At 50.5% G+C, this 7,500-nt stretch overlaps 1 protein-coding gene across 12 annotated transcripts in view; it reads right to left on the minus strand.

Annotated features, from left to right (window-relative positions):
- The window catches only part of Chi (LIM domain-binding protein 2 Chi), a 289,290-nt gene that overhangs the window by 111,085 nt on the left and 170,705 nt on the right, over nt 1–7,500 (minus strand). The window lies entirely within an intron of this gene.

Genomic DNA, 7,500 nt, shown 5'->3' on the forward strand with positions numbered 1-7,500 from the left:
AAATAAATAAATAAATAAATAAAATAAATCTTAAAAAGAAGAAGTACAGAATCTAGCACTCTCTAAGCATCAATTTTCTTCTTACCACCTAGGTAACTACACTAAGAAAAGCAAAAGCAAGAGAAAGTAAAAGGTAACCCACTCCACACACAGAGAGACAAGACACACACCTTGACAACACTCTGTTTCCTCAATCAGCGAAATACGATCGCATCCTTTACCAAGTGAAATGTGCTCACTCAAAGAAAGCAAGAGACAGGAGGGTCACAACGAAAACTATGTCAAGGATGAAGGGTGGAAGAAAGGTGCCCCCCCCAAAAAAAAAGGGGGGGGTTCTCACACTTACGGGATTCACCTGGACACTTCTAGCGCTCTCCTTTCACTCACCTGGAACAAAAGAAGAACACAGAGACAATTAGACAGCGTCGAGTGCATAAAATTGCGTGCTTAAAAAACAATTAGAAACAGATACAGCAAAATGACATATAGTGAATCATCACCGCAACAAATACTGGAGACTCTAATTAGACGTTTGATTTTCTCTCTCTCTCTCTCTCTCTCTCTCTCTCTCTCTCTCTCTCTCTCTCTCTCTCTCTCCCTCCCTTTCTCTCTCACTCTCGATGTCATGTAGCCCGCAAGACACGCCGTCCCTCCATCCTGGGGACTCATATCAAGCGCTCCTTGCTACAACGGGACGACTGAAACCGACTCGCCCTTTTCCCTCTCTCGTTTCCAATAGATAAGGCATCTCTTTGGCTACCCCCCCCTCCACCCTCTAACCTTCCTCTTCCTCTCCCTCCCCCTCCTCTTACTAATCCTTCTTCTTTTCATCCTCCAACTCTTCTTTTTTTTTTTCTTCTTCTTCTTCTTCTTCTTCTTCTTCTTCTTCTTCTTCTTCTTCTCCTCCTCCTTCTTCTCCTCCTTCTCCCTCTCCCTCTACTTCCCCCTCCCCCCACCCCCTTCTCCTCCTCCGTCGAAGAGGACTTGCCGCGGATCCTAAACTTTCCTCATCGCGCCCTGAAAGACCCGAGCGGCGGGAATTAATGAGAGTGACCCGGGGTGACTCTCCTCCTCCTCCTCCCCCTCTCCTCCTCCTCCTCCCCCTCTCCTCCTCCTCCTCCTCCTCCTCCTCCTCCTCCTCCTCCTCCTCCGCTGTGAATGAGACGCCCGGGATTAATGAGGTGTTGCCGCATGGCCTCTCTCTCACCTGACAGCCAGCCAGCCTTTGGCCTCAGACTCACCTAGAGAGGGTGGGTTGGGGGTAGGGGGTGGGGGTGGAGTGGGGGGGGGTCAAGATCACCTGGAATGGCTCATTTGCACCTATCTGCCGCCCGTAACGCCCACAACCCCCCCCCCCCCCACCCACCCACCACTTACCCTTCGGTTCGTCGAGGGATTAACGGGAAGAAAAACAAAATCACAAGACTATCGGGGTCGTCAGAGAGTAGAATCCAACAGGCTAAACCTTTCCCAAAGAAAATTCCTTAAGAAAACAAAAAACAAAAAAAAAACAAAAACAAAATCCTCCGTTCGACTTTTGCTTGTGCTTGACGCGTCGACGTTAAAATACCGGCGTAAAGAAACGCAAGCATGCAAAGCTACCGAGAACAAAGCCTGTCATGATGCACAGACACGGTGACCGGATCTCGGGGCAACTCGGCAAAAATATCGGAAGGGAAATCGAGGAGAGAGATAGAGGGGAGGGGAGGGGAGGGGAGGGGAGGGGAGGGAGGGAGAGGGAGAGAGAGATGAAGAGAGAGGGAGAGAGAGAGAGAGATGAAGAGAGAGAGAGAGAGAGAGAGAGAGAGAGAGAGAGAGAGAGAGAGAGAGAGAGAGAGAGAGAGAGGGGGGGGGGGAGAGAGGGAGAGGGAGAGGGAGGAGGGAGGGAGAGAAATGCAGAGAGATGCAGAGAGAAATAGAGAAAGAGAGAAAGAGAGAGAGAGAGAGAGAGAGAGAGAGAGAGAGAGAGAGAGAGAGAGGGAGAGAGGGAGGGAGAGGGAGAGGGAGAGGGAGAGAGAGAGGATACAGAGAAATAGAGATATAGAGAGCTAAAGAGAGAGAATGCGAAAGAGAGATGTAAAGAGAGGCGAAAAGAATTAATCCAAGACAAACATTCGCCAAGACACCGTAGAAAACTCTCAACAATGTGACAAGGTAACAGGGTATGGAAGGGAGGGGGATGGGGGGGGGTAAGGGGAGGCATACGAGGGGGGTTCGATCAGCACGGGCCAAAAGCATGAGGAGTGGAGTACGCTATGAGTACCATGACACATAGCGAGGACATTGCTCGCTCACGAAAGAGAAGAAGAAGGGGATGACAGCAAGTGGAGGAGGGGGGGTAGGTGAGGAGGGGGGGTATGTGTGAGTGGGGAGGGGGGGAAAAGGGTGCCAGCAAGAGGGGTATGTGTAAGTGAAGGGAAGGGGAGGAGGAGGTACCAGAAAGAGGGGCATGAGTAAGCGAGGGGAACGGGAGAGGGTGCCATCAAGAGGGGCATATGGAAGTAGGAAAGAGGTACAGACAGGGTTTGTGAGGGTGGGGGGAGGTGAGGTACCTAGAGGGCCGGTGTAATAAATGCATAAAAGCTGTTCAAAAGCTCCGGCAGAGGGAACCACGACGGCGTAACTTGGCTGTTCGACCCGCTGGTAATGGCGGCCTAAACGTCGTAAGGAACCACACAACTTTCTTATGGGTATCCTGCCAGCGGTAGGGAAGGGAATGGGGGAAGGAGAGGGAGCTGGCGAGGAAGAAGGGGAGGAGAGGAAGAAAGATGAGGGGAGAGATACGGTGCCTCAGGGAGCGATCGCCACGGCACAAGTCGAGCCATGGTTGTCAACCTTTCCATGGAAGAGAGAGAGAGAGCGAGAGAGAGAGAGAGAGAGAGAGAGAGAGAGAGAGAGAGAGAGAGAGAGAGAGAGAGAGAGAGAGAGAGAGAGAGAGAGAGAGAGAGAGAGAGAGAGAGAGAGAGAGAGAGAGAGAGAGAGAGAGAGAGAGAGAGAGAGAGAGAGAGAGAGAGAGAGAGCGAGCGACACGTGTTCGCTGGAGACAATAGATACCCCGAGAAAAATAACAAGAAAGATTGTTGACATTACAGGACACCCAAGGAAGAAGAAAAAAAAAATCCATAAAAAATACATTCAAGATTAAAGAGTTCCATTGTACAAAAGACCCATCAGCCCATAGCGCAGCACCACAGCGGAAAGACCCTCGCGACCCACAGCGAGAAGACTCCTCTGACTGACCCCTCGCGGGCGCCCGCCATCCAGGATCTACAGGCGGACGGGACATCCCCCGCCCCTACCCCTGCCCCTCTCCCTCCCAGCCCATCGTGGGGACACGACCGGCGGCGCTCGAACAGGTGTCCTGGCCAAAGGCAGTGAGTGCCACACACGCGCGGCACCGGAGCCATTGCCGCCACGTCGCCGCCGAGAAACGCAATGAACCCGAGTTTCAATTACCGTCTCGGCACATAAATCTAGAAACGTAATTGAGTTTGAACTTCTAAGTGGAAACCTCGGCCCCTCGAGCGTCGACTAATTGCCCCTCCCTTACCCCCCTCATCCCCCCTCCCCCTCCACACAGGCCTGCGGGGTGTCGTAACCTCCTCCAGGCCCTCTTGTTAAGAACACTTGTGAAACCACGGTCACAAGGCAAGGGGTTATTATATCTGACGCCGCGGGAAAAGAGGGAAGGTGAGGGGAAGGGGAAGGGGAGGTGAGGGGAAGGGGAAGGGGAGGTGAGGGGAAGGGGAAGGTGAGGGGAAGGGGAAGGGGAAGAGGAGGGGGATATGGAAGGGAAGAGGGAACTGATGGGAAGGGAAAGGGGAAGGTGGGGGAAGGGACAGGGGAAGGTGGGGAAGGGACAGGGGAAGGTGGGGGAAGGGACAGGGGAAGGTGGAGGGGAAGGGAAAGGGGAAGGTGGAGGGGAAGGGAAAGGGGAAGGTGGGGGGAAGAGGAAGGGGAAGGTGAGCAGATGGAGATGGTGTAGGTGAGGGTAAAAAGGAAAAGACGACGAGGGGAGGAACGGAAAGGGAAGGGGAAGAGGGAAGAGACGATGAGGGGAGGAATGGAAGGGGAGGGGAAGGCAAGAGAAGGGAGAAGGGGAAGAGGGAGGGGAATGGAAGAGGGCAAAGACAAGGATAAGGAGGATAATCATGGGAAGGCAGAGGAGAGAGAGGAACAGATGAGGGAGGAGGAAGAGGAGGAGGAGGAGGAGGAGGAGGAGGAGGAGGAGGAGGAGGAGGAGGGAGGATGAACGGGGATAGGAAGGGGATGAGAGCTACACTGGATAGATGGATGGATGGATGGATGGATGGATGGATAGATGGTTGGATACGTAAAGACAGAAACCAGAGAGGAAAAATAAAAGAAAAAGAAAAAAAAATATGAAAGTGCAAGAGACCCTCATTAACTAATAGTCGAAAAAAGAAAGAAAGAAAAAAGCACGAAGTAACTAAGCCTCCGCAACTAGGCATCAATGCTCCTGCCCCCCCCCCCCCTCCAACACCCCTAAAGCCTGCCATCTAAAGACGCTAAAGATGCTCTCATAGATCATCTCGGGCTAGTCACTCACTCCTAAATGTCAACCAAAGAAAAGAAGGGAGAAAGAGAGGGAGAGGAAAAGAGAAAGAGAGAGGGAGGGAGGAGGGAGAGTAGGGGAGGGAGGAGAGAGAGAGAATGAGAGAGAGAGGGAAAGATAAAAAAAAAAAAAGCAACAGCTTAAAGAGAAAAAAACTTCCCTTTACTGCTCCCCTTCCCCCCCTACTACCCCGTCACCCCCACCCACACCCCATCCTCACCCCCGCCCCCTCTCCCATCCGCAACGTCTTTCTGATTAGTTTCCCTCAAAAAAACTTGACAATTTACCTGGCTGCCTGATTATACCCCCCTACTAAAGCCAGGCAGCAGCACTCATAGCCACTACGACTGATTAAATGCCCCGTTTTCGTGATATCAATAAAGCGAAATCTACCCCTCCTCCCCCTTGCCTACCCCTCCCTACCACCCTACCACCACCACCACCACCACCCTCCTCCTCCCTATCCCCTCCTCATCCCTCCCTCCCCAGACTCTAACCCAAAGTTTTTTTTTCTTCTTCTTCTTCTTCTTCTTCATCATCATCATCTCTAAGGAATCTCTCTCTTCTGGCCTGATGATGATGATGACGATGAAAGAAAAAAAAAAAAAAGAATGAAAAAAAAAAAAGAATGAAAAAAAAAGACAACCCAAAAAATTGTTTCCTACTATAGATGATTTTTCTCCCTCTCTAAGAAAGTAATTCAGAGGAAAGTATCTATCCCTAGCATTCATTTGGGTTCGTTTCCCCGTGGCTTTCTTTAGGTATTTGGTAAGTAAAAAAAAAACTATTTTTTTTTTGGTTTTGCTTATTATATGGTTATTGTTTATCACTATAGATCATGGTTGATAGATGTAAAACGATGATGATGATGGTGATGGTGATGATGATGATGATGATAATGATGACAACGATGACGATGATAACAATAGCAAAGGCAAAACTAACCATACTGATGGCAATGATATCAATAATGATGATAATATCAGCAGCAAATTTATCACCAGTAAAATCAACGCAATAACTGGTAACACAACAAGAACAATAAAAAAAACAATAACAACGATAATCTAAACAACCAAACCAAAACAAAAATAAAACAACAACAATACCCACAACGAAAAAAAAACTGGGCATCAAAAAAAATAATAATAATAATAAGAAGAAGAAGAAAAAGAAGAATAAAAAAAAGGCACACTCATCATCCCATACAATCCCCGGCCACCTTACTCCCTTCATCAACCGGCTAATGAAGCCCATTACCTATCAATCTATCCTCCTCTATCCATCGCCTCCTTCCTATCCTATCCTATCCTATCCTTTTCTTTCCTATGCTTCCTCGCCGGCCGCCCATCCGCTATCGCTTCCTCAGCATCGCCGCCGACTTCCCTGGAGTATATTGACAGCAGCATCCCGGCGAGGCGGTGTGGTGGAACATCAGAGATAGGGAGGGAGAGAGGGAGGGGTAGGGAGATGGGTGGGGAGATGGGGGGGGAGGGGACAGGAGGGGAGGGGAGATGGGTGGGGAGATGGGGGAAGGGGACAGGAGGGGAGAGGAAGGGGAGGGTAGGGGAGGGATGGGAGGGGAGAGGACGGGAGGGATGGGATGGGAGGGGAGAGGACGGGAGGAAGGGGAGGGGAGGGGAGGGGAAGAAGGGAGAGAGGGGGAGGGGAGGAAGGGAGTGGGACGGGACAGGAGGGGAGTGGGGGGGAGGGGAGAGAGGGAATGGGAGAGAGATAGGGGGAAGAAAAATGGACTGGGAGTGGGAGGGGGAAAGGGGGGAAAAGGAGAGGAAGAGGTAAAAAGGAGAGGAAGAGAGAAAAGAATGAGATAGAGAGAAAAAGAGTGACGGAGGGAAAGAGGGAGGGTGGGAGAGGGAGAGGGAGAGGGAGAGGGAGAGGGAGAGAGAGAGAGATGTGACATGGGACTCTCTCTCTCTGGACGTCCGTGTTGCAGATAAGTCTACGACAGTTACTCACCCTCTCTCTCTCTCTATCACTCTCTCTCCCCCTCCCCCCCTTTTGTTTTCGTACTCTCTGTATGCTCCTCTCTCCTTGCACCCACTCTCTGTCTCTTTCTTTCTTTCTTTTTTTCTCTGTATGCTCTTCTCTCCTTGCACCCACTCTCTGTCTCTTTCTTTCTTTCTTTCTGTTTTTCTCTGTATGCCCTCCTCTCCATGCACCCACTCTCTGTCTCTTTCTTTCTTTCTCTCTTTCTTACTTTCCTTCTGTCTGACTCTTTCTAGATATCGAAAGACGCATCTCCTGTGCAGTCGTCCCTATGCCTCGCGATCACGTGGAAAAGAGAGAGGGGGGATGATGTTAGGCGATGGAGGAGAAATAGGAGGAGGAGGCAAGAGAGGTGGTGGTGGAGAAGGAGGAGGAGGAAGAGGAGGAAGAGGAGGAAGAGGAGGAGGAGGAGGAGGAGGCAAGAGAGATGATGGTGGTGGTGGTGGTGGTGGTGGTGGTGGTGGTGGTGGTGGAGGAGGCAAGAGAGGTGATGTTGGAGGAGGAGGAGAAAAAAAAGACAGTATATCCTTCAGGATATACTATCGCTCTCTCTGCCACACACACACACACACACACACACACACACACACACACACACACACACACACACACACACACACATATATATATACATATATATATATATATATAAATTCCTTATTTTCTCTCTTCCTCCTCCGTGAAAAGCAAGACCGCGGCCGTGTTTCCCCTCCCAGTGCTTTGGCGTCGGGCTGCTATCGCGACAACAGGAAATGCAACCGAGACTCCCACAAGCGCGAGCAGCCCCGGGAGTCGCTTTGCATCCCGACCAAATAAACCCCTTCATCAGAATCTTGACAAGGCATACAAACGACGTCCGCAAAGTAAATAAGAAGAAAACGTAAAAAAAAAAGAAGAAAATAAAGCGATAGGTGTTC

The sequence above is a fragment of the Penaeus japonicus genome, unplaced genomic scaffold (assembly GCF_977035675.1).
Source record: "Penaeus japonicus unplaced genomic scaffold, GWHDUDI00000001_assembly GWHDUDI00000018, whole genome shotgun sequence".
In the NCBI taxonomy this organism is placed as follows: Eukaryota; Metazoa; Arthropoda; class Malacostraca; order Decapoda; family Penaeidae; genus Penaeus; species Penaeus japonicus.